Here is a 26663-nt window from a genome sequence, read left to right on the forward strand (position 1 = left end):
CTCTGGTAAAAGTCAGATTTCTTTGTCTCAGATTTTCCTCTAGCCTTGTTCTTCTTTCGAGAGTTCCCTTGTGCTGCCTCAGTTGGATCTCCTTCACTTGACAGGGGGCTGCCCGAGCAGCGACCCTCCCCAGCTCTAGCACATGTAAGTTTGTTTTTATTTTACTACATTGTGGTTTGTGGCTCTATACCATGTAATGCATGTCTTTTAACAGTAGTCAAGTCTTCCAATGTGCTTGTTAGTGAAACCCAATACATAGCTTTATTTTATTTTGTTTCTTCAAATATTGAATGCATATGTCTTATAACTTTTTTTTTCAATATATAAACATTTTTATTATAAGATTTTCAATGACACAAGTACATCCAAGTTGCAGATTATGGGTTGTGAAGGACAAATCAACCATATAAACAATTTAAGCAATTTAAATTGCATGCAGGTAGTAGAATATCAAACTCCTTGGATGAGAGTTGGTCGTAATAAACTAGGATAGAAAAGAATAAAGTAGAAAATAAGATTTTAAACCTACCGGTAAATCTTTTTCTCGTAGTCCGTAGAGGGTGCTGGGGACTCCGTAAGGACCATGGGGATAGACGGGCTCCGCAGGAGACATGGGCACTTTAAGAAAGACTTTAGTTCTGGGTGTGCACTGGCTCCTCCCTCTATGCGCCTCTATGCCACAGTTAGAGAAACTGTGCCCAGAGGAGACTGACAGTATGAGGAAAGGATTTTGTTAATCCAGGGCAAGATTCATACCAGCCACACCAATCACACCGTATAACTTGTGATAAACTACCCAGTTATGAGTACGAAAAAACAACATACTGTAGCATCAGTGCAGGACCGATGCAACTATAACATAACCCTTATTGAAGCAATAACTATATACAAGTATTGCAGAAGTAGTCCGCACTTGGGACGGGCGCCCAGCATCCTCTACGGACTACGAGAAAAAGATTTACCGGTAGGTTTAAAATCTTATTTTCTCTAACGTCCTAGAGGATGCTGGGGACTCCGTAAGGACCATGGGGATTATACCAAAGCTCCAAAACGGGCGGGAGAGTGCGGATGACTCTGCAGCACCGATTGAGCAAACATGAGTTCCTCCTCAGCCAGGGTATCAAACTTATAGTATTTTGAAAAGGTGTTTGAACCTGACCAAGTAGCAGCTCGACACAGCTGTAGTGCCGAGACCCCTCGGGCAGCCGCCCAAGAAGAGCCCACTTTCCTCGTGGAATGGGCCTAGACCGATTTCGGTAACTGCAATCCAGCCATAGAATGCGCTTGCTGAATCGTGTTACAAATCCAGCGAGCAATAGCCTGCTTTGAAGCAGGGGCACCAATCTTGTTGGTTGCATACAGGACAAACAGCGCTTCAGTTTTCCTGACTCTAGCCGTCCTGGCCACGTAAATTTTCAAAGCCCTGACCACATCAAGTAACTCGGAATCCTCCAAGTCACGCGTAGCCAAAGGCACCACAATAGATTGGTTCATATGAAAAGATGAGACCACTTTTGGTAGGAATTGAGGATGGGTCCGCAATTCCGCTCTATCCACATGGAACACCAAATATGGGCTTTTATGTGACAAAGCCGCTAATTCCGACACTCGCCTAGCCGAAGCCAAGGCTAATAACATGACCACCTTCCACGTGAGATATGTTAACTCCACCGTTTTAAGGCTGCTAAAAACTGCTAGCGAGCAATCAACTCAGAATGACCCCCATAGTGTATTGCAAGAAAATATCTGTAAATCCAATGGTACCGTAAGTGCGGTATATACTCGCACTTCTTTGCGGGGCGAGAACATCTCCCCTAAGTGAAGTCAGCCCTATGAATAGAGTTTGTGTGATCCCTGTGCAGCAGTCACAGAAAGGGTTCATCTCTGCAGTTTGTCACTCAAATTACATTGTTGCATTTTTTCTAGAAGTGGATCTGAGAGCTGTTACCCGCAGACCAGCTACAATAATTATCCTGGGATAGTGCGCAAGGGCATAGAAGGGAGCGGCTCGAGAAAAGAGAAGTGGAAACAGACAGCAAACTAGGCTGGAGAGAGACCTGAGACAAAGAGATCTGAATTATACGAGAGCCGACCAGGGGAAACACAAATTATGCAGTCAAGTTTCCCACATTTGGGGAAATCGCAGGAGCAGCACACCCAGAGTGCAATGGGTGAGCCTTGCCCTGGGAGAAGCACCTTCATGATCATAGTATCTCACCTGGCAGGTAAGTAGGAGTTGGGCTAGAGCTGGGGAGGGTCGCTGCTCGGGCACCCCCCTGTCAAGTGAAGGAGATCCAACTGAGGCAGCACAAGGAAACTCTCGAAAGAAGAACAAGGCTAGAGGAAGATCTGAGACAAAGAAATCTGACTTTTACCAGAGCTGACCAGAGGAAAGCACAAACACAGTCACTCACTACCACAAATAATGCAGTCAAGTTTCCCACGTTTGGGGAAATCACAGGGGTCAGCATACCCAGAATGCAATGAATGAACCTCACCCTGGGAGAACAATCTTCATGACCATGGTATCTCCTATGCAAAATAAGTATGATTTGGGATAGGGCTGGGGAGGGCCGCTGCTCAGGCACATCTCTGTCAAGTAAAGGAGATTCAACTGAGGCAGCACAAGGGAACTCTCATCTGGGGACAACAACTGCAGGGAGAACACATATTTTCAGATGAACATGGGAGGGCAGAAGGCTGCCTAATACTGAAGCACCCCCAAACAACAAACCAAATGCAACAACTAGTACAAGCATTCCTGGGGGAAGGTCTGCAGAAGACGGATTTGCATACGGTGATGTCATCCAAGCAGTGGGCCAAAGTTGGCTGGAACCCTCATCTGCATATGAAAAGAGAAAAGGGGTATGCAGGGCATGGCGGCCTTTTGCGGCGCTTGGATGACCCCTAGTTCGCATTAAATACCCCCACCCTCCTTCTGTGTGGGGCTCATGTTGGCCATGCCCCAGCCCCTGAAGCATTCAAGCTGATTTCTTGCAGCAGCTGGGCACTGTAACAGCTCCAGAGCTGCTCTGTAAGGCAAGTAAAAGGGTGTGGGCCCTGCAGCACTACCTGTAGTTTGCATTGTGCATTGTAAGGCACAAAGTAAGCAGACGGGAGGAGAAGTCAGGATAGTGCACAAGGGTATAGAAGGGAGGGGCTCAAGAAAAAAGAAGTGGAAACAGACAGCAAACTAGGCTGGAGAGAGACCTGAGACAAAGAGATCTGAATTATATGAGAGCCGACCAGGGGAAACACAAATTACGCAGTCAAGTTTCCCACATTTGGGGAAATCACAGGGGCAGCACACCCAGAGTGCAATGGGTGATCCTTGCCCAGGGAGAAGCAACTTCATGATCATAGTATCTCACCTGGCAGGTAAGTAGGAGTTGGGCTAGAGCTGGGGAGGGTCGCTGCTCGGGCAGCCCCCTGTCAAGTGAAGGAGATCCAACTGAGGCAGCACAAGGGAACTCTCGAAAGAAGAACAAGGTTAGAGGAAAATCTGAGACAAAGAAATCTGACTTTTACCAGAGCTGACCAGAGGAAAGCACAAACACAGTCCCCCACTATCACAAATAATGCAGTCGAGTTTCCCACATTTGTGGAAATCACAGGGGTCAGCATACCCAGAATGCAATGAATGAACCTCACCCTGGGAGAACAATCTTCATGACCATGGTATCTCCTATGCAAAATAAGTATGATTTGGGATAGGGCTGGGGAGGGCCGCTGCTCAGGCACATCTCTGTCAAGTAAAGGAGATTCAACTGAGGCAGCACAAGGGAACTCTCATCTGGGGACAACAACTGCAGGGAGAACACATATTTTCAGATGAACATGGGAGGGCAGAAGGCTACCTAATACTGAAGCACCCCAAAACAACAAACAAAATGCAACAACTAGTGCAGGCATTCCTGGGGGAAGGCCTGCAGCAGATGGATTTGCATATGGTGATGTCATCCAAGCAGTGGGTCAAAGTTGGCTTCAACCCTCGTCTGCATATGAAAAGAGAAAAGGGGCGTGCAGGGCATGGCAGCCTTTTGCGGCGCTTGGATGACCCCTAGTTCGCATTAAACACCTCCACCCTCCTTCGGTGTGGGGCTATGCCCCAGCCCCTGAAGCATTCAAGCTGATTTCTTGCAGCAGCTGGGCACTGTAACAGCTCCAGAGCTGCTCTGTAAGGCAAGTAAAAGGGTGTGGGCCCTGCAGCACTACCTGTAGTTTGCATTGTGCGTTGGAAGGCACAAAGTAAGCAGACGGGAGAAGTCAGGATAGTGCGCAAGGGCATAGAAGGGAGCAACTCAAGAAAAGAGAAGTGGAAACAGACAGCAAACTAGGCTGGAGAGAGACCTGAGACAAAGAGATCTGAATTATACGAGAGCCGACCAGGGGAAACACAAATTATGCAGTCAAGTGTCCAACATTTGGGGAAACCGCAGGAGCAGCACACCCAGAGTGCAATGGGTGAGCCTTGCCCTGGGAGAAGCACCTTCATGATCATAGTATCTCACCTGGCAGGTAAGTAGGAGTTGGGCTAGAGCTGGGGAGGGTCGCTGCTCGGGCACCCCCCTGTCAAGTGAAGGAGATCCAACTGAGGCAGCACATGGAAACTCTCGAAAGAAGAACAAGGCTAGAGGAAGATCTGAGACAAATAAATCTGACTTTTACCAGAGCTGACCAGAGGAAAGCACAAACACAGTCCCCCACTACCACAAATAATGCAGTCGAGTTTCCCACATTTGGGGAAATCACAGGGGTCAGCATACCCAGAATGCAATGAATGAACCTCACCCTGGGAGAACAATCTTCATGACCATGGTATCTTCTATGCAAAATAAGTATGATTTGGGATAGGGCTGGGGAGGGCCGCTGCTCAGGCACATCTCTGTCAAGAATTTATAAAGTCTATACATATATATAACCAAATGTCAATATATATATATAGAACCCAGCGCTCCTATCAAAACGTATCTATTTCACCAATTTGTTGCTTATTTAATCTTTATACATCTATTAATTTTCACCATATATTATAAAATGCTGCTCCCATAGGTAGTACTGTTCTACCAATAATAAACCAAATTTTAAAGATAATCACACTTGTTATCAAGGGAGCGCAAAAAATAAAATATACAAGCTCTTTATTTTTAAAAAATATATATAGACAGAAGAAACCCACATTCAATAAAATACAATGGAGTCAACATATATAGGCACCACTATCCATATCTAAATGTAATCAGGATCTATTTCATATTGCCCTTGATGACAACGGAATGTTTATTAAAGTGTCCAAAAAATCCTCCTGGATACAGCTGTTGTAATTTAATCGTTACTTTCCAATTGTAATTGATACATTAAATTCCTTCTTGTGGATGAACAGCAACAGTTGTAACCAACGCCTCTTATTTACTGCAGTTAAAGTTCATATGTAACTCACGTGAGTAATGAAAGAAAACAGGGGGAGAGCGCTGTGATGGTTGGTGAAACACAGCGGTATGCTACGACCCCCGTTAACCGTGGCTGGATCTTATTGGCACTCGCGGTCGGGATATTTCTCCCTGCCGTGGGGTAGAGACCTCCTTTTGCTCGGTCTCAAATTGCTTTTTCCCCTTCACCGCTGTCTTTACATCAGACGTCCGCCGTGATGTAGCTCGTTCATGAACGGGCTTATATCTCAGCAATCAGAGTGTCCGGTAATCACCTTACTTACGCGTTTCTCCGCTGTTATCCAAGAGCGGTTTCGTCAGAGGATACATCAGCAGCCTAGCAGGCTCTTTTTAAAATGCACCGGACCAATAGCATTACTAATTAGTTGATTGGATACATACATGTACTAATTGGATGCATACATGTAATGACTCACATATGGAACAACTTTCTAATTGCAATTGCACATATAAAGGCATTTCATAATATAAAAATAAGCAACATGGTGATTAAAAATAATAATAAAATAAGCAACAAGGTGGTTTAAAAAATAACAGAACATATATAATCTATATACAGATTAACCTATAATCTTTCAATCAATACCTCATATCTATAATCACATATACATAATTCAGAGACTCAGCACTAAGGATCCCCATTTACTTATATAAAACCTTTTAGGGTAACATAAATCCATGCCACTACTAAAGCAGTTCTTGTGGCGCAGGGGAAACATCACCTGCACTCTATGCAGCTAGTCCCATGTTCGAATCCAACCTGCTCAGCTTAACTTCCATATTATTTATTTACTTTTAATGGGATCATTCTATCAATTCATTTTTACCTTTAATTTTTGTTAATATTATTTCTATATTTCATTATTTTAACCCCTGGAATAACTACATTGCTGTTTAAACAACAAAAAGAATTGAAGAAAAAATAAATATTAAACAGACAATTTAAGGATTCGAAGATTTAAATATTTAAAGATTTTAAAATTTAAAACAGGGAGGGGGGGGGGGAGGGAGGGGGGCCTTTTGGGAGAAGGAGGGGAAAAAAATAAAAATAGAAAAATATATATATATAGAACCAAGAGAAAGTGTAAAAAGAGGATGGAGGAAGAAATCTGATGTTCATCATTACTAGTGGATTTTACTAAAGAACTTTAAAGGAACACACACAACAGGATTATACAGTTTCATCCTAAGAGGAAAGCTGTTTCCAAAATAGCTACTTCTAATAATTTTGTTTATTTATTAAACATACAATAAATGGATATTCAATAAATAATATATTAGGTAAATCAATAGATAAAATCTTCAGAGACTGCCAATGTTGTTCAGTTCGATGCTCTCATTCAGACCATCAGGTGTAAGGGTACCCAAAGAAAAAATCCAAAATGCCTCCCTTGTCAAGTAAAGGAGATTCAACTGAGGCAGCACAAGGGAACTCTCATCTGGGGACAACAACTGCAGGGAGAACACATATTTTCAGATGAACATGGGAGGGCAGAAGGCTGCCTAATACTGAAGCACCCACAAACAACAAACCAAATGCAACAACTAGTACAAGCATTCCTGGGGGAAGGCCTGCAGCAGATGGATTTGCATATGGTGATGTCATCCAAGCAGTGGGTCAAAGTTGGCTTCAACCCTCGTCTGCATATGAAAAGAGAAAAGGGGCGTGCAGGGCATGGCGGCCTTTTGCGGCGCTTGGATGACCCCTAGTTCGCATTAAACACCTCCACCCTACTTCGGTGTGGGGCTCATGTTGGCTATGCCCCAGCCCCTGAAGCATTCAAGCTGATTACTTGCAGCAGCTGGGCACTGTAATAGCTCCAGAGCTGCTCTGTAAGGCAACTAAAAGGGTGTGGGCCCTGCAGCACTACCTGTAGTTCGCATTGTGCGTTGGAAGGCACAAAGTAAGCAGACGGGAGAAGTCAAGATAGTGCGCAAGGGCATAGAAGGGAGTGGCTCAAGAAAAGAGAAGTGTAAACAGACAGCAAACTAGGCTGGAGAGAGACATGAGACAAAGAGATCTGAATTATACGAGAGCCGACCAGGGGAAACACAAATTATGCAGTCAAGTTTCCCACATTTGGGGATATCGCAGGAGCAGCACACCCAGAGTGCAATTTATGAGCCTTGCCCTGGGAGAAGCACCTTCATGATCATAGTATCTCACCTAGCAGGTAAGTAGGAGTTGGGCTAGAGCTGGGGAGGGTCGCTGCTCGGGCACCCCCCTGTCAAGTGAAGGAGATCCAACTGAGGCAGCACAAGGGAACTCTCGAAAGAAGAACAAGGCTAGAGGAAGATCTGAGACAAAGAAATCTGACTTTTACCAGAGCTGACCAGAGGAAAGCACAAACACAGTCCCCCACTACCACAAATAATGCTGTCAAGTTTACCACATTTGGGGAAATAACAGGGGTCAGCATACCCAGAATGCAATGAATGAACCTCACCCTGGGAGAACAATCTTCATGACCATGGTATCTCCTATGCAAAATAAGTATGATTTGGGATAGGGCTGGAGAGGGCCGCTGCTCAGGCACATCTCTGTCAAGTATAGGAGATTCAACTGAGGCAGCACAAGGGAACTCTCATCTGGGGACAACAACTGCAGGAGGTACACATATTTTCAGATGAACATGGGAGGGCAGAAGGCTGCCTAATACTGAAGCACCCCCAAACAACAAACAAAATGCAACAACTAGTGCAAGCATTCCTGGGGAAAGGCCTGCAGCAGATGGATTTGCATATGGTGATGTCATCCAAGCAGTGGGTCAAAGTTGGCTTCAACCCTCGTCTGCATATGAAAAGATAAAATTGGCATGCAGGGCATGGCGGCCTTTTGCGGTGCTTGGATGACCCCTAGTTCGCATTAAACACCTCCACCCTCCTTCGGTGTGGGGCTCATGATGGCTATGCCCCAGCCCCTGAAGCATTCAAGCTGATTTCTTGCAGCAGCTGGGCACTGTAACAGCTCCAGAGCTGCTCTGTAAGGCAAGTCAAAGGGTGTGGGCCCTGCAGCACTACCTGTAGTTCGCATTGTGCGTTGGAAGGCACAAAGTAAGCAGACGGGAGAAGTCAGGATAGTGCGCAAGGGCATAGAAGGGAGCAGCTCAAGAAAAGAGAAGTGGAAACAGACAGCAAACTAGGCTGGAGAGAGACCTGAGACAAAGACATCTGAATTATACGAGAGCCGACCAGGGGAAACACAAATTATGCAGTCAAGTTTCCCACATTTGGGGAAATCACAGGGGCAGCACACCAAGAGTGCGATGGGTGAGCCTTGCCCTGGGAGAAGCACCTACATGATCATAGTATCTCACCTGGCAGGTAAGTAGGAGTTAGGCTAGAGCTGGGGAGGGTCGCTGCTCGGGCACCCCCCTGTCAAGTGAAGGAGATCCAACTGAGGCAGCACAAGGGAACTCTCGAAAGAAGAACAAGGCTAGAGGAAGATCTGAGACAAAGAAATCTGACTTTTACCAGAGCTGACCAGAGGAAAGCACAAACACAGCCCCCCACTACCACAAATAATGCAGTCGAGTTTCCAACATTTGGGGAAATCACAGGGGTCAGCATACCCAGAATGCAATGAATGAACCTCACCCTGGGAGAACAATCTTCATGACCATGGTATCTCCTATGCAAAATAAGTATGATTTGGGACAGGGCTGGGGAGGGCCGCTGCTCAGGCACATCTCTGTCAAGTAAAGGTGATTCAACTGAGGCAGCACAAGGGAACTCTCATCTTGGGACAACAACTGCAGGGAGAACACATATTTTCAGATGAACATGGGAGGGCAGAAGGCTGCCTAATACTGAAGCACCCCCAAACAACAAACCAAATGCAACAACTAGTACAAGCATTCCTGGGGGAAGGTCTGCAGAAGACGGATTTGCATACAGTGATGTCATCCAAGCAGTGGGCCAAAGTTGGCTGGAACCCTCATCTGCATATGAAAAGAGAAAAGGGGTATGCAGGGAATGGCGGCCTTTTGCGGCGCTTGGATGACCCTTAGTTCGCATTAAACACCCCCACCCTCCTTCGGTGTGGGGCTCATGTTGGCAATGCCCCAGCCCCTGAAGCATTCAAGCTGATTTCTTGCAGCAGCTTGGCACTGTAACAGCTCCAGAGCTGCTCTGTAATGCAAGTAAAAGTTTGTGGGCCCTGCAGCACTACTTGTAGTTTGCATTGTGCATTGGAAGGCACAAAGTAAGCAGACAGGAGGAGAAGTCAGGATAGTGCACAAGGGTATAGAAGGGAGGGGCTCAAAAAAAAAGAAGTGGAAACAGACTGCAAACTAGGCTGGAGAGAGACCTGAGACAAAGAGATCTGAATTATATGAAAGCCGACCAGTGGAAACACAAATTATGCAGTCAAGTTTCCCACATTTGGGGAAATCACAGGGGCAGCACACCCAGAGTGCAATGGGTGAGCCTTGCCCTGGGAGAAGCACCTTCATGATCATAGTATCTCACCTGGCAGGTAAGTAGGAGTTGGGCTAGAGCTGGGGAGGGTCGCTGCTTGGGCACCCCCCTGTCAAGTAAAGGAGATCCAACTGAGGCAGCACAAGGGAACTCTCGAAAGAAGAACAAGGCTAGAGGAAGATCTGAGACAAAGAAATCTGACTTTTACCAGAGCTGACCAGAGGAAAGCACAAACACAGTCCCCCACTACCACAAATAATGCAGTCAAGTTTCCCACATTTGGGGAAATCACAGGGGTCAGCATACCCAGAATGCAATGAATGAACCTCACCCTGGGAGAACAATCTTCATGACCATGGTATCTCCTATGCAAAATAAGTATGATTTGGGATAGGGCTGGGGAGGGCCGCTGCTCAGGCACATCTCTGTCAAGTAAAGAAGATTCAACTGAGGCAGCACAAGGGAACTCTCATCTGGGGACAACAACTGCAGGGAGAACACATATTTTCAGATGAACATGGGAGGGCAGAAGGCTGCCTAATACTGAAGCACCCCCAAACAACAAACCAAATGCAACAACTAGTGCAAGCATTCCTGGGGGAAGGCCTGCAGCAGATGGATTTGCATATGGTGATGTCATCCAAGCAGTGGGTCAAAGTTGGCTTCAACCCTCGTCTGCATATGTAAAGAGAAAAGGGGCGTGCAGGGCATGTCGGCCTTTTGCAGCGCTTGGATGACCCCTAGTTCGCATTAAACACCTCCACGCTCCTTCGGTGTGGGGCTCATGTTGGCTATGCCCCAGCCCCTGAAGCATTCAAGCTGATTTCTTGCAGAAGCTGGGCACTGTAACAGCTCCAGAGCTGCTCTGTATGGCAAGTAAAAGGGTGTGGGCCCTGCAGCACTACCTGTAGTTCGCATTGTGCGCTGGAAGGCACAAAGTAAGCAGATGGGAGAAGTCAGGATAGTGCGCAAGGGCATAGAAGGGAGCGGCTCAAGAAAAGAGAAGTGGAAACAGACAGCAAACTAGGCTGGAGAGCTCTTCTGTCTATATTTTGCAAACCTGCTCTTGTCCTCTCCAGCTGCTCCATGTAGATTTGACGTCTGGCAAGGTGCATAACCCACTGACAAGCAGGCACACTCCTGCATGAGTTTTCTCTCTCACTAGCTGGATGATACACAATCATTTGCATGTGCTCCACCTCCGACACACCACCCACCCAACCACCCAGTGACCAGAGCCACCCACAAGCCAACTGGCTCCGTGATTTAATTTGCACAGTGTAGTCATCCAGGCAGCATGTCCTTCGCAATGGAAGGATCTCTGGTTCCATGGAATCTTCCACATTGGAATGCTGCGGAATAAAAAGGATTTAAATATTCAGCTTGCTAGCATTCAATGTACCTGCGGCTTGGCTTTAGCACATGGGTCTTCATCCTGTGGCCTTCCAGCTGCTGTGAAACTACACATCCCAGCATGCCCTGCCACAGTTTTGCTATTAAGGTATGCTAAAACTGAGGCAGGGTATGCTGGGATGTGTAGTTCCACAGCATCTGGAGGGTCGCAGGTTGAAGACCCATGTTCTAGCATGCCTGTTCTATGATGCATGTACCGTGATGTCACAATCAGCTTGGAATGGGGTGTCTAGCAGGCATTTGCTGACAGCCACTTGAGGGAGACACACATCAGGAGATGCAGCATATCGGAGGTCTTCGATGCCTTTCCAGCAAATGCACACCACCTGCTGCTGGTCTGGACACAAAACAATGCCCACAATCGAAGTCCCAAAATGCCCAACTACAGGATTCATGTAAGTAGTGAATTTAGGAATGAATTTAGAAGTAGGAAATTAAGTTAGTTCACAAGTACATTCAAATTCAGATCTAAAGTCTAGGTAGGCCTCACGTCCTGGCAGCCCCCAGCACTTAAAAATGCCTTGATTAGAGGTAGAGAATTAACTGTAGATAAAAAGTAGACACAAAATAAGACTCCACAGAGCAGTTATCAGGTGTCTTTATCAATTGTTGCATTTAAAAAATCAAGCAATTAGGGAACACAATGTTGCAACAATGTAACCCTATTTGCAAAATAGTACTAAATAAGTTTGTCGATGTAAGACATTTGCAAAGGCGCATCCAAAACACGCTGGAAAATGCAACTGAATCTGTTTTTGGAGGCTAGAATAGGAAATGTGCATCGGTCCTACCAGTACTGAAAGCTCTTCTACCATCTCCCTTTTCTGAAAAGCCATTTAATATATGGTTCCCAGATAGGGGACATATCAGATATTGCCTTTCAAAAGCAGCAAATATCATACCACTTCTATTGCCATCAAAGATAAACATTGATTGTTTTCAGATATTGGATTGAAAAAGCAGTCTTTATTGACATAAAGAAGCAAAAAAACATACATAAACATTACACACATAAGTACTGTGTTGCAGCACAGATAAAACACAATACAAATGCTGTCGGTATAGTACAGTTCAAGAACTACAGCACAGGCCAGCCTACACTATAAATCATGAACTGCACTATACATTTAAACAATACAATAATACAACAGTTAATAAGGCTATGGGTGTGGAGTGTAAGAGGGTGAGGGAATCACAAGCCCGAAGCTTTATTGAAAGACAGACACATATAAAGGGAGGATTAATAAATACAAAGATATCCTTTACTATAGAATGTAGTCCAATCCGGTCTTTCAACTCTTCCACAACTTAAAAACGGATAGTGTTCCCAAGCCTTCCATCCTGGAATATCTTCAGTCTCTCGCCAATGAAGAAAACAATCCCTCCAGCTGACTCTTTAACCACGATACAAGATCACAGCCAAAAGGGCGAGAAGCAACTACACTTGCGTTTAACCAAAATAGCTAAAACTTAGTGGAGGAAAGTGCAGTGCACCAAAACATAAGCTGACACAATCATGGAGAATGCGCCAGCATATATGCTCTTCTATCTATATTTTGCAAACCTGCTCTTGTCCCCTCCAGCTGCTCCATGTAGATTTAACGTCTGGCAAGGTGCATAACCCACTGACAAGCAGGCACACTCCTGCATGAGTTTTCACTCTCACTAGCTGGATGATACACATTCATTTGCATGTGCTCCACCTCCGACACACCGCCCACCCAACCACCCAGTCACCAGAGCCACCCACAAGCCAACTGGCTCCGTGACTTAATTTGCACAGTGCAGTCATCCAGGCAGCATGTCCTTCTCAATGGAATAATCTCTGGTTCCATGGAATCTTCCGCATTGGAATGCTGCGGAACAAAAAGGATTTAAACATTCAGCTTGCTAGCATTCAATGTACCTGCGGCTTGGCTCTAGCACATGGGTCTTCATCCTGTGGCCCTCCAGCTGCTGTGAAACTACACATCCCAGCATGCCCTGCCACAGTTTTGCTATTAAGGTATGCTAAAACTGAGGCAGGGCATGCTGGGATGTGTAGTTCCACAGCAGCTGGAGGGTCGCAGGTTGAAGACCCATGTTCTAGCATGCCTGTTCTATGATGCATGTACCGTGATGTCACAATCAGCTTGGAATGGGGTATCTAGCAGGCATTTACTGACAGCCACTTGAGGTAGACACACATCAGGAGATGCAGCATATCGGAGGTCTTCGATGCCTTTCCAGCAAATGCACACCACCTGCTGCTAGTCTGGACACAAAACAATGCCCACAATCGAAGTCCCAAAATGCCCAACTACAGGATTCATGTAAGTAGTGAATTTAGGAATGAATTTAGAAGTAGGAAATTAAGTTAGTTCACAAGTACATTCAAATTCAGATCTAAAGTCTAGATAGGCCTCACGTCCTGGCAGCCCCCAGCATTTAAAAATGCCTTGATTAGAGGTAGGGAATTAAATGTAGATAAGAAGTAGACGCAAAATAAGACTCCACAGAGCAGTTATCAGGTGTCTTTATCAATTGTTGCATTTAAAAAATCAAGCAATTAGGGAACACAATGTTGCAACAATGTAACCCTATTTGCAAAATAGTACTAAATAAGTTTGTCGATGTAAGACATTTGCAAAGGCGCATTTAAAACACACTGGAAAATGCAACTGAATCTGTTTTTGGAGGCTAGAATAGGAAATGTGCATCGGTCCAACAAGTACTGAAAGCTCTTCTACCATCTTCCTTTTCTGAAAAGCCATTTAATATATGGTTCCCAGATAGGGGACATATCAGATATTGCCTTTCAAAAGCAGCAAATATCATACCACTTCTATTGCCATCAAAGATAAACATTGATTGTTTTCAGATATTGGATTGAAAAAGCAGTCTTTATTGACATAAAGAAGCAAAAAAACATACATAAACATTACACACATAAGTACTGTGTTGCAGCACAGCCAAAACACAATAAAAATGCTGTCGGTATAGTACAGTTCAAGAACTACAGCACAGGCCAGCCTACACTATAAATCATGAACTGCACTATACATTTAAACTATACAATAATACAACAGTTAATAAGGCTATGTGTGTGGAGTGTAAGAGGGTGAGGGAATCACAAGACCAAAGCTTTATTGTAACACAGACACATATAAGGGGAGGGGCAATAAATAGAAAGGTATCCTTTACTATAGAATGTAGTCCAATCCGACCTCTGTGCTCTTCCACAACTGAAAAACGGATAGTGTTCCCAAGCCTTCCATCCTGGAATATCTTTGGTCTTTCGCCAATGAAGAAAACAATCCCTCCCTCCAGCAGACCCTTCAACCACGATACAAGATCACAGCCAAAAGGCCGAGAAGCAACTACACTTGAACTTAACAAAAATGGCTAAAACTTAGTGGAGGAAAGTGCAGTGCACCAAAACATAAGCTGACACAATCATGGAGAATGTGCCACCATATATGCTCTTCTATCTATATTTTGCAAACCTGCTCTTGTCCCCTCCAGCTGCTCTATGTAGATTTGACGTCTGGCAAGGTGCATAACCCACTGACAAGCAGGCACACTCCTGCATGAGTTTTCTCTCTCACTAGCTGGATGATACACAATCATTTGCATGTGCTCCACCTCCGACACACCACCCTCCCAACCACCCAGTCACCAGAGCCACCCACAAACCAACTAGCTCCGTGATTTAATTTGCACAGTGTAGTCATCCAGGCAGCATGTCCTTCTCAATGGAAGGATCTCTGGTTCCATGGAATCTTCCACATTGGAATGCTGCGGAACAAAAAGGATTTGAATATTCAGCTTGCTAGCATTCAATGTACCTGCGGCTTGGCTCTAGCACATGGGTCTTCATCCTGTGGCCCTCCAGCTGCTGTGAAACTACACATCCCAGCATGCCCTGCCACAGTTTTGCTATTAAGGTATGCTAAAACTGAGGCAGGGCATGCTGGGATGTGTAGTTCCACAGCAGCTGGAGGGTCGCAGGTTGAAGACCCATGTTCTAGCATGCCTGTTCTATGATGCATGTACCGTGATGTCACAATCAGCTTGGAATGGGGTGTCTAGCAGGCATTTGCTGACAGACACTTGAGGGAGACACACATCAGGAAATGCAGCATATCGGAGGTCTTCGATGCCTTTCCAGCAAATGCACACCACCTGCTGCTGGTCTGGACACAAAACAATGCCCACAATCGAAGTCCCAAAATGCCCAACTACAGGATTCATGTAAGTAGTGAATTTAGGAATGAATTTAGAAGTAGGAAATTAAGTTAGTTCACAAGTACATTCAAATTCAGATCTAAAGTCTAGGTAGGCCTCACGTCCTGGCAGCCCCCAGCATTTAAAAATGCCTTGATTAGAGGTAGAGAATTAAATGTAGATAAGAAGTAGACACAAAATAAGACTCCACAGAGCAGTTATCAGGTGTCTTTATCAATTGTTGCATTTAAAAAAGCAAGCAATTAGGGAACACAATGTTGCAACAATGTAACCCTATTTGCAAAATAGTACTAAATAAGTTTGTCGATGTAAGACATTTGCAAAGGCGCATCCAAAACACGCTGGAAAATGCAACTGAATCTGTTTTTGGAGGCTAGAATAGGAAATGAGCATCGGTCCTACAAGTACTGAAAGCTCTTCTCCCATCTCCCTTTTCTGAAAAGCCATTTAATATATGGTTCCCAGATAGGGGACATATCAGATATTGCCTTTCAAAAGCAGCAAATATCATACCACTTCTATTGCCATCAAAGATAAACATTGATTGTTTTCAGATATTGGATTGAAAAAGCAGTCTTTATTGACATAAAGAAGCAAAAAAACATACATAAACATTACACACATAAGTACCGTTTTGCAGCACAGCCAAAACACAATACAAATGCTGTCGGTATAGTACAGTTCAAGAACTACAGCACAGGCCAGCCTACACTATAAATCATGAACTGCACTATACATTTAAACAATACAATAATACAACAGTTAATAAGGCTATGTGTGTGGAGTGTAAGAGGGTGAGGGAATCACAAGCCCGAAGCTTTATTGAAAGACAGACACATATAAAGGGAGGATTAATAAATACAAAGATATCCTTTACTATAGAATGTAGTCCAATCCGGTCTTTCAACTCTTCCACAACTGAAAAACGGATAGTGTTCCCAAGCCTTCCATCCTGGAATATCTTCAGTCTCTCGCCAATGAAGAAAACAATCCCTCCAGCAGACTCTTCAACCACGATACAAGATCACAGCCAAAAGGGCGAGAAGCAACTACACTTGCATTTAACCAAAATGGCTAAAACTTAGTGAAGGAAAGTGCAGTGCACCAAAACATAAGCTGACACAATCATGGAGAATGCGCCAGCATATATGCTCTTCTATCTATATTTTGCAAACCTGCTCTTGTCCCCTCCAGCTGCTCCATGTAGATTTGACGCCTGGCAAGGTGCATAACCCACTGACAAGCAGGCACACTCCTGCATGAGTTTTCACTCTCACTAGCTGGATGATACACATTCATTTGCATGTGCTCCACCTCCGACACACCGCCCACCCAACCACCCAGTCACCAGAGCCACCCACAAGCCAACTGGCTCCGTGATTTAATTTGCACAGTGCAGTCATCCAGGCAGCATGTCCTTCTCAATGGAATAATCTCTGGTTCCATGGAATCTTCCGCATTGGAATGCTGCGGAACAAAAATGATTTAAACATTCAGCTTGCTAGCATTCAATGTACCTGCGGCTTGGCTCTAGCACATGGGTCTTCATCCTGTGGCCCTCCAGCTGCTGTGAAACTACACATCCCAGCATGCCCTGCCACAGTTTTGCTATTAAGGTATGCTAAAACTGAGGCAGGGCATGCTGGTATATGTATTTCCACAGCAGCTGGAGGGTCGCAGGTTGAAGACCCATATTCTAGCATGCCTGTTCTATGATGCATGTTCCGTGATGTCACAATCAGCTTGGAATGGGGTGTCTAGCATGCATTTGCTGACAGCCACTTGAGGGAGACACACATCAGGAGATGCAGCATATCGGAGGTCTTCGATGCCTTTCCAGCAAATGCACACCACCAGCTGCTGATTTGGACACAAAACAATGCCCACAATTGAAGGCTCAAAATGCCCAACTACAGGATTAATGTAAGTAGTGAATTTAGGAATGAATTTAGAAGTAGGAAATTAAGTTAGTTCACAAGTACATTCAAATTCAGATCTAAAGTCTAGGTAGGCCTCACGTCCTGGCAGCCCCCAGCATTTAAAAATGCCTTGATTAGAGGTAGGGAATTAAATGTAGATAAGAAGTAGACACAAAATAAGACTCCACAGAGCAATTATCAGGTGTCTTTATCAATTGTTGCATTTAAATAAATCAAGCAATTAGGGAACACAATGTTGCGACAATGTAACCCTATTTGCAAAATAGTACTAAATAAGTTTGTCGATGTAAGACATTTGCAAAGGCGCAAACAAAACACGCTGGAAAATGCAACTGAATCTGTTTTTGGAGGTTAAAATAGATGCAGGATCAAGTAGCTCAATGGGTAGGGTATTTGATTAGAATTCAACAGGTTATAGGTTTGAATCCTGGGTATGATAGTTTGAGGTGTTATTTAATAAAGTATGTTTATATACTAGTCACACATGGCTTACTTGTACAAATGGCATGTCACCAGTTAGTGCTGACTGCTGATATGCCATTTGCACAAACACGCCATGTGTGACTGTATATGCATTTAAGGAGGGCACCCCGGCAATACCACAAACCATTGAGTGTCAAGTATACTAGATATATCTTCATATCTCATGTGCTTTCTCTGAGACCAATCTTGTTATGCCCCTTCCCCACAAGGCATGCGCCTTTTGTCCATATTGCAAAAATGGGGAGGGGGGGGGGCATATAATTATCTGTCACAGGGCACCAAAAAGTCTAGTTATGGCTCTGGTATGCATTATGTAATCTGGCAGACCATATCTCCAACACTGGCTGGTTGGAATAGAAATCCGGTTATCTATGTGAGCAAATGACCATCAACGATTTACTCTCAAACACTAGAAAATGGACAAAAATGGTCCCCTAAACAAATTGGTTAAATTTTGGGTTTAACCAATTTGTGTAATGACCATTTTTGACCACTTTTCTAGTGTTTGGGAGCAAATGGTTAATTGACATTTGCTCCTATACATTACCAGATTTTCATTCCATCCATCCAGACTGGATAGATAGCCTGACAGATAATTGTGTAGTGTACGCCCAGGATAACTGTCAGTTGTGCTTTCTTTTATGACGGCACATAAATGGGTGGGCAGATCCAGAGCAAGCACTGCCCACTCATGCATAGTTGTCAACTGATGTGAAGTTCCAGGGGGCAATCTCAGTTATAAAGAAAAGTATCTGGAAATTGTCCCTAGTTTAAAAAAAAAATTTAAAAAAATTGATCAACTCCATTTATTTAGTATGATATCCCTGGTGATAGGATGCCGGCAGTCAGAACAACATACTTTATTAAATAACACATCTCAAACTACCATACCCAGGATTCAAACCTATAACCTGTTGAATTCTAATCAAACACCCTACCTATTGAGCTATTTGATCCTGCATAAAAATTGTGAACATTATATGAAGCTATTGGTACTTTGAAAAAAAAAGTATCAGCATTACAACGCAGCAGATCCATGCAGTTTGCAGCCACACACTACATGTATCTGCTCAGCCACAATGCTGATTATTTCTTCACAAAGTACAAGGTGAGCTCCAAACAGAATTCTCTAGCTTAGAATTATGCCAAACCTAGAAGTCGGGCCCCCCACCCTGGGATCCCCCAGAGGGAGGCCTGCACCGTCATGCGGCAGGCTTGTCCGTTTTGGAAGCAGGCTGATGGGCAGCCCAGGCTTGCTTCAGTCTGGGCTTGGCAGGTCTGGAAGCATGAGCTTGCTTTGGGTATGCCTGACCTTGGGTACGCTTTACCTTGAGGATGAAAGGGCCAAGGGAAAGTACTTTTAGCCTTCTGCGTGGTAGGAGTCATACTAGGTAGGCAAGCTGTTTTAGCAGTAGCCAGATCAGCTACAATCTTATTGAGGTCTTCTCCAAAGAGAGTGTCTCCCTTGAAAGGAAGCACCTCCAGGGTTTTCTTGGAATCCATATCCACCGACCAGGATCTCAACCAGCTGTATAAAGTATTACCTTGGAACTGGCTCTCCACTCCCCATTATCTGGTTATCATGGCTTCCTCCGCCAGTGTCCAGACTCGCTTGCTGAAGCTCGGCCACTTCTTCCTAGCAGCAGGCTCCTGGATCACTGGGCAGCAGAGGTGCTTGGGAGCCGGAAGGGGGCGGAGCAATCAGGCAGGCAGTTGCAGTGCTGCCCAGCTATCTGTGGTGTGAGAAGAAGCAGGGGCACCCCACCGCTGGCAGTGCTGCAGCTAGCGGTGGTGGCAGCGGCGAGGCTGCTGGGCTGGGTCTTTAAAAAGGTGGAAAGAAGGGTGTTACGGCATGGAATGTACAAACTGCGAGACCCTGCTGGTAGCGCCTTTGTCTATTTAGTAGGAAGGGCACGTAACAGCCGGAGGGCAATGGAGGAAGCCCCTTTAGGGCTGGAGCCCGGCGGCAACTGACTCCGTTGTCTCTGGCAGTTCCGCCCCTGGACTAGAGGAATGGTCAAGAACATGGCAACATTTAATGCCAAAAAATGCAAAATCATACACGTCTCAAAAATACAAAGGCTAACTATAATATTAAGGGCATTATAATGGCAAGAGGAAAGCTATCTAAGTATTACTATTTCAGGTGAGCAATGTAACAAAGCAATAGGAAAGGCAAGTCAGATGCTTGTTTGCATAGGTAAAGAACCAGTAGCAGAAAAAAGTAATACAGGTTGAGTATCCCATATCCAAATATTCCGAAATACGGAATATTCCGAAATACGGACTTTTTTGAGTGAGACTGAGATAGTGAAACCTTTGTTTTTTGATGGCTCAGTGTACACAAACTTTGTTTAATACTCAAAGTTATTAAAAATATTGTATTAAATGAACTTCAGACTGTGTGTATAAGGTGTATATGACACATAAATGAATTCTGTGAATGTACACACACTTTGTTTAATGCACAAAGTTATAAAAAATATTGGCTAAAATGACCTTCAGGCTGTGTGTATATGGTATATATGAAACATAAATGCATTCTGTGCTTAGATTTAGGTCCCATCACCATAATATCTCGTTATGGTATGCAATTATTCCAAAATACAGAAAAATCCGATATCCAAAATTCCTCTGGTCCCAAGCATTTTGGATAAGGGATACTCAACCTGTAATGCCACTGTATAGGTCCTTGGTACAGCCACATTTAGAATCCTGTGTTCAGTTCCAGAAGCCATATCTCAAGCGCCTTGAGTCCTGTTGGAGAAAGAGCACTATATAAATAAATAGTATCAAAATTTGTTTCACGGCACCCCTAGGCCAAAGTTTTTTTTATTGAGAAATTCAGAAAAAAATATAAAATTAAGTAAATTGTGTTTATAGCATGTCATCCTCAGGTTCAGTTATGTTGTGAGGGAATGGTTTTGCCAATTTAATAAAGTATAAATAATTTTAATTGGTCCTGGACCACCAAACTATGCTACCAGTGCAAGAACCCCAGTTTGGAAACTACTGCCATAAAATAAACCTTTTTTGTTTTTTTTAAACTACATGTAATACACCTTAGATATCAGTTCCTAAAAGGTTTTAAACCCTTGCATACAGTAAACTACACATATTTAAAAATCCTACACCGGGCACAAGTGCTCACGGGCCAATTTCATGGCAGTCTCGGATAGGAGGGCATTGTGGATTCACCAAGGGAATGCTGATGCTGACTCCAAGAAGCCTCTTCAAGATCGCAGGAGCAGAGTCCTCTGCTTCTGCCAAATCCACTGCATGACGCTGGGGCTCTCTTGCAGGAGCCCACACCAGTGGGGGGCACCAGGGGCGGAACTACTGGCAGGGCAGGCAGTGCATTGCACTGGGGCCCCGCCGCACTCAAGGGCCCACAGCCGCCGGCATTACAATGAGTCACAATGACTCATTGTATCATGCCGCAGCCGCACACCAGCGCTCCCGTCGGGTCTGCGTCCTGCGACTCCCGCCGCCCGCCCGTCGTAACGAACAGATCAGGCCAGGGCACTACGGGCAGCAGCCGCAGCACCAGACACGCTGCCACCTCTGTAACACACGAAGAGGGAGGAGGGTCGCTTGGAGATGAGAGGAGCAGCGGCACGGGGGGGAGGAGGAGGAGGAGGGAGGTGAAGGAAGGAGCCGCAGCAGCGCTTTGTTACTGGTGGAGGCGCTGCTGCTGCCCCTCTGCTTCACTCTAGGCTGTCTTCCGAGAACAGCCTATAGTGAAGCAGAGGGGCAGCAGCAGCAGCGCCTCCACCAATAACACAGCGCTGCTGCGGCTCCCTCCTCCACCTCCCTCCTCCTCCTTCTCTACTGCCCGGGAATCGTCAAGCTGCACGAGGAGCCTGAGCCAGCGGAGAGGGTAAGTATAATTCTTCTTTCTTTCTTTCTTTCTTTCTTTCTTTCTTTCTTTTTTCTTTCTTTCTTTCTTTCTTTCTTTCTTTCTTTCTTTCTTTCTTTCTTTCTTTCTTTCTTTCGTCTCTTTCTTTCTTTGTTGGGACTGCCTGCCGCTATGTGTAAAAAGGGGGAATCTGCCTGCCGCTATGTGTAAAAAGGGGGAATCTGCCTGCCGCTATGTGTAAAAAGGGGGAATCTGCCTGCCGCTATGTGTAAAAAGGGGGAATCTGCCTGCAGCTATGTGTAAAAGGGGGGAATCTGCCTGCAGCTATGTGTTAAAAGGGGGAATCTGCCTGCAGCTATGTGTAAAAAGGGGGACTGCCTGCCGCAATGTGTAAAAAGGGGGAATCTGCCTGCCGCTATGTGTAAAAAGGGGGAATCTGCCTGCAGCTATGTGTAAAAAGGGGGACTGCCTGCCGCAATGTGTAAAAAGGGGGAATCTGCCTGCCGCAATGTGTAAAAAGGGGGAAGCTGCTTGCCGCAATGTGTAAAAAGGGGGAATCTGCTTGCCGCAATGTGTAACAAGGGGGAATCTGCCTGCCGTAATGTGTAACAAGGGGGATGCTGTCTGCCGTAATGTGTAACAAGGGCACGCTGTCTGCCATAATGTGTAACAAGGGCAAGCTGTCTGCCGTAATGTGTAAAAAGGGGACGCTGTCTGCTGTAATGTGTAAAAAGAGGACGCTGTCTGCTGTAATGTGTAAAAAGAGGAATCTGTCCGCCGTAAGGTGTAAAAGGGTCTCTACCTGGTGTAGTGGTGCTACTGTGCGGCGTAATTTGAATAATGGAGACTACTGTGCACCGTTTTATGAATTGGTATTATTTTGTGGCCACACCCCTTAACCACGAAGCCACGCCACTATGTTTTTTTGCGCGCGCCTACGGCGCGCACTGCCCCTGTTTTGCATGCAGGGGTGGGGCTCCAATGCCGTTTCTTGCACACACTGCTAAAATGTCTAGTTACGGCACTGTTGCTAGGTATCCACTTCCCTGAGCAGGTCCCCCTCACCAGATCCTCTCCAGGGGTGAGGGGGTGGACTTGGATGGGATGGGATGGGGGGGGGGGGCCCAAGCCATTTTGTCGCACATGGGCCCACTGCTCGCTAGTTCCGCCACTGGGGGGCACGTCTAAAACTCTTCAGTCAGTTCTGGATTCATTCGGACCTGGACTCGTGGGTTTTACAAATAGTGTCCCAAGGGTACAAACTGGGGTTTCAAGAAGTTCCCCCTCACCGATTGTTCAAATCAGCCTTAGTCAGCAGGGAGAAGGTTTTTATTCAAGCCTCTTCGTGGTCCCGAAGCCGGACGGCTCAGTCAGACCAATCTTAAATCTGAAATCCCTTAATTTCTACCTAAAGAAATTCAATTTCAAGATGGAATCTCTCAGGGTAGTGATCTCCAGTCCGGGGGATAAAGGAGATTTCATGGTTTTGGTAGACATAAAGGATGCCTACTTACATGTTCCCATTTAGCCACTGCATCAAGCTACCTGAGGTTTGCAATTCAGGATTGTCATTACCAATTTCAGACGTTGCCGTTTGGTCTGTCCACGGCTCCGAGGATTTTCACCAGGGTGATGGCGGAAATGATGGTTCTCCTTCGCAAGCAAGGAGTCACAATTATCCCGTACTTGGATGATCTCCTGATAAAGGCGAGATCCCGGTACCAGTTGGTGCAAAACATCTACTCTCCCTGACAGTTCTTTAACAACATGGTTGGCTCCTAAACTTGCCAAAATCGCAGTTGGTCCTAATGACGCGGTTGTTGTTTTTGGGAGTGATACTGGACACAGAAGAGGTTTTTTTCTAGTGGAATGGCTCTGGAGATCCAGAGTCTGGTCAAACAAATTCTGAAACCAGCAAGAGTGTTAATCCATCAATGCATTCGGTTGCTGGGGAAGATGGTTGCGGCCTACGAGGCCATTCAGTTTGGCAGGCTCCATGCCAGAGTGTTCCAGTGGGACCTGTTGGACAAGTGGTCCGGATCCCACCTACACATGCACCGGAGGATAATCCTGTCTTCCAAGACCAGAATCTCACTCCATTGGTGGCTGCACAGTTCTCACCACCTAGAGGGGCGATGGTTTGGGATCCAGGACGGGATCCTAGGGACCACGGATGCAACCCTCCGAGGCTGGGGAGCAGTCACACAGGGGGAAAACATCCAAGGAAGATGGTCAAGTCAGGAAAGTTGTCTCCACATAAATGTTCTGGAGTTAAGGGCCATTTAATAACTGCAGACACAGTACGCACTGGGACGGGTGCCCAGCATCCTCTACGGACTAAGAGAAAAGGATTTACCAGTAGGTATTAAAATCCTATTTTCTCTAAAGTCCTAGAGGATGCTGGGGACTCCGTAAGGACCATGGGGATAGACGGGCTCCGCAGGAGACATGGGCACTTTAAGAAAGACTTTAGTTCTGGGTGTGCACTGGCTCCTCCCTCTATGCCCCTCCTCCAGACCTCAGTTTGATACTGTGCCCAGTGGAGACTGGGTGCTTTTCAGGAGCTCTCCTGAGCTTTCTGACAGAAAGTATTTTGTTAGGTTTTTAATTTTCAGGGAGCACTGCTGGCAACAGACTCCCTCATCGAGGGACTGAGGGGAGAGAAGCAGCCCTACTCTCTGAGTTGCAAGGTCCTGCTTCTTAGGCTACTGGACACCATTAGCTCCAGAGGGATTGGTACGCAGGATCTCACCCTCGCCGTCCGTCCCAGAGCCGCGCCTCCGTCCCCCTCGCAGAGCCGGAAGATAGAAGCCGGGTGAGTATGAGAAGAAAAGAAGACTTCAGAGGCGGCAGAAGACTTCTCACACTTGCTTACAAAGCCCTCACCCACTCCTCTCCCATCTACATCTCTGATCTTATCTCGCTTTACACTCCCACCCGTCCTCTTCGCTCTGCTAATGCACACCGACTCCTGCCTACGGATTACTTCCTCCCACTCCTACCTCCAAGATTTTTCACGTGCTGCACCACTTCTCTGGAATTCCCTACCTCTCCCCCTCAGACTCTCCACCTCTCTACAAAACTTCAAACGGGCTCTCAAGACCCACTTCTTCACCAAACCCAGCCAAATCTCATCCTAAACCTCTGTTCCACGCTCTCTATGTACCCCATCTGTCTCACCCCTGTCTGTCTACCCCTCCCTTTTAGAATGTAAGCTCTCACGAGCAGAGCCCTCTTCCCTCATGTGCTTACTCTTTTCTTACTTTAATAATCTTCAGCTGCACCAAATCCAGCAGTCTTCTGCCACCTGATACTTATTCCAGTGTCATCTGCTGATGTAGCTATGTTTATTTACCCTGTACTTGTCCTATATTGTCGTCAACTGTAAGTTGCTGTTTTCCTGTTTGATTATTTGTTTATGTACTCTGTAATTGGGCACTGCGGAACCCTTGTGGCGCCATATAAATAAAGGATAATAATAATAATAATAAATAATATAATATATAGCAGTACGGTACAGTAGGCCACTGCTCTACCTACCTCTGTGTTGTCAAGTATACTATCCATCCATACCTGTGGTGCATTTTAGAAAAAAACATGTCTCGGCAGAGCAATATATAAATCCATAATTTTTCAGACAGCAACAGTGGGTATTGTAATAGTCACCCAATCCATCACTTTTATAGGGTTACATGCACCCACATGCTACAGCCTGTCTCAATAATTTTACTGTCACGCTGTGTGTGTTTGTGTTTTTATTTGGGTATTTTTTGTAGTTGTAGAACTACAGGTACCAGCAAGCCCGTTATTTCCCTGCCTGCTGGTACTTGAGGTTCTCCAAGTACCAGCAAGCGGGGGAGGCTTGCTGGGCCTTGTAGTTCTAAAAAAAAAAAAAACAATATTCTTTTTTTACACACATGGCTATCAGCCCGGCACCCACCACCCAGGGGTGCTGGGGACAGCCTCGGGCTTCACCTCTGGCCCTTGGGTGCCTCGAGGGGAGGAACCTCTTGATTTAAGGGGTCCCCACTCCTCCAGGGAACCCCGGCCAGGGGTGACTAGTTGGAGCGGTAATGCCAGGGCCGCAGGGACCTACATCTGCATATGAAAAGAGAAAAGGGGCGTGCAGGGCATGGCAGCCTTTTGCGGCGCTTGGATGACCCCTAGTTCGCATTAAACACCTCCACCCTCCTTCGGTGTGGGGCTCATGTTGGCTATGCCCCAGCCCCTGAAGCATTCAAGCTGATTTCTTGCAGCAGCTGGGCACTGTAACAGCTCCAGAGCTGATCTGTAAGGCAAGTAAAAGGGTGTGGGCCCTGCAGCACTACCTGTAGTTCGCATTGTGCGTTGGAAGGCACAAATTAAGCAGACGGGAGAAGTCAGGATAGTGCGCAAGGGCATAGAAGGGAGCGGCTCAAGAAAAGAGAAGTGGAAACAGACAGCAAACTAGGCTGGAGAGAGACCTGAGACAAAGAGATCTGAATTATACGAGAGCCGACCAGGGGAAACACAAATTATGCAGTCAAGTTTCCCACATTTGGGGAAATCGCAGGAGCAGCACACCCAGAGTGCAATGGGTGAGCCTTGCCCTGGGAGAAGCACCTTCATGATCATAGTATCTCACCTGGCAGGTAAGTAGGAGTTGGGCTAGAGCTGGGGAGGGTCGCTGCTCGGGCACCCCCCTGTCAAGTGAAGGAGATCCAACTGAGGCAGCACAAGGAAACTCTCGAAACGAAGAACACTAGAATGAAAATTTTAAAGCCTCCTGTTAGTGCTTCATCTACACGGTATAGCCCTGAATATTTCAATGCGCAGCTCTTTGCAAAAGAGAGATATTGGCAAGGAAAAGCTGTCTTGTACCTTTGCATTTTT

At 45.7% G+C, this 26663-nt stretch overlaps 12 non-coding genes and 1 pseudogene across 12 annotated transcripts; all 13 read right to left on the minus strand.

Annotated features, from left to right (window-relative positions):
* Positions 1 to 2070: 2070 nt before the first annotated feature.
* Positions 2071 to 2233, minus strand: LOC134952026 (U1 spliceosomal RNA). The gene has a single exon (XR_010184649.1). It is a non-coding gene; the product is annotated as a U1 spliceosomal RNA (small nuclear RNA).
* Positions 2234 to 2385: 152 nt separating this feature from the next.
* Positions 2386 to 2549, minus strand: LOC134951335 (U1 spliceosomal RNA). Its single transcript, XR_010184094.1, has one exon. It is a non-coding gene; the product is annotated as a U1 spliceosomal RNA (small nuclear RNA).
* A 695-nt stretch (positions 2550 to 3244) lies between these two features.
* LOC134953309 (U1 spliceosomal RNA) lies at positions 3245 to 3386 on the minus strand (annotated as a pseudogene).
* A 152-nt stretch (positions 3387 to 3538) lies between these two features.
* On the minus strand, positions 3539 to 3702 carry LOC134950863 (U1 spliceosomal RNA). The gene has a single exon (XR_010183707.1). It is a non-coding gene; the product is annotated as a U1 spliceosomal RNA (small nuclear RNA).
* Positions 3703 to 4363: 661 nt separating this feature from the next.
* Positions 4364 to 4526, minus strand: LOC134952890 (U1 spliceosomal RNA). The gene has a single exon (XR_010185270.1). It is a non-coding gene; the product is annotated as a U1 spliceosomal RNA (small nuclear RNA).
* Positions 4527 to 4678: 152 nt separating this feature from the next.
* Positions 4679 to 4842, minus strand: LOC134950718 (U1 spliceosomal RNA). The gene has a single exon (XR_010183588.1). It is a non-coding gene; the product is annotated as a U1 spliceosomal RNA (small nuclear RNA).
* A 2627-nt stretch (positions 4843 to 7469) lies between these two features.
* LOC134953504 (U1 spliceosomal RNA) lies at positions 7470 to 7632 on the minus strand. The gene has a single exon (XR_010185605.1). It is a non-coding gene; the product is annotated as a U1 spliceosomal RNA (small nuclear RNA).
* A 152-nt stretch (positions 7633 to 7784) lies between these two features.
* On the minus strand, positions 7785 to 7948 carry LOC134951263 (U1 spliceosomal RNA). Its single transcript, XR_010184036.1, has one exon. It is a non-coding gene; the product is annotated as a U1 spliceosomal RNA (small nuclear RNA).
* Positions 7949 to 8619: 671 nt separating this feature from the next.
* On the minus strand, positions 8620 to 8782 carry LOC134953446 (U1 spliceosomal RNA). Its single transcript, XR_010185584.1, has one exon. It is a non-coding gene; the product is annotated as a U1 spliceosomal RNA (small nuclear RNA).
* Positions 8783 to 8934: 152 nt separating this feature from the next.
* Positions 8935 to 9098, minus strand: LOC134950923 (U1 spliceosomal RNA). The gene has a single exon (XR_010183755.1). It is a non-coding gene; the product is annotated as a U1 spliceosomal RNA (small nuclear RNA).
* Positions 9099 to 9772: 674 nt separating this feature from the next.
* On the minus strand, positions 9773 to 9935 carry LOC134952220 (U1 spliceosomal RNA). Its single transcript, XR_010184791.1, has one exon. It is a non-coding gene; the product is annotated as a U1 spliceosomal RNA (small nuclear RNA).
* A 152-nt stretch (positions 9936 to 10087) lies between these two features.
* LOC134950527 (U1 spliceosomal RNA) lies at positions 10088 to 10251 on the minus strand. Its single transcript, XR_010183430.1, has one exon. It is a non-coding gene; the product is annotated as a U1 spliceosomal RNA (small nuclear RNA).
* Positions 10252 to 26267: 16016 nt separating this feature from the next.
* Positions 26268 to 26430, minus strand: LOC134952027 (U1 spliceosomal RNA). Its single transcript, XR_010184650.1, has one exon. It is a non-coding gene; the product is annotated as a U1 spliceosomal RNA (small nuclear RNA).
* Positions 26431 to 26663: the final 233 nt, after the last annotated feature.

This window comes from Pseudophryne corroboree, chromosome 8 (assembly GCF_028390025.1).
Source record: "Pseudophryne corroboree isolate aPseCor3 chromosome 8, aPseCor3.hap2, whole genome shotgun sequence".
Lineage (NCBI taxonomy): Eukaryota > Metazoa > Chordata > Amphibia > Anura > Myobatrachidae > Pseudophryne > Pseudophryne corroboree.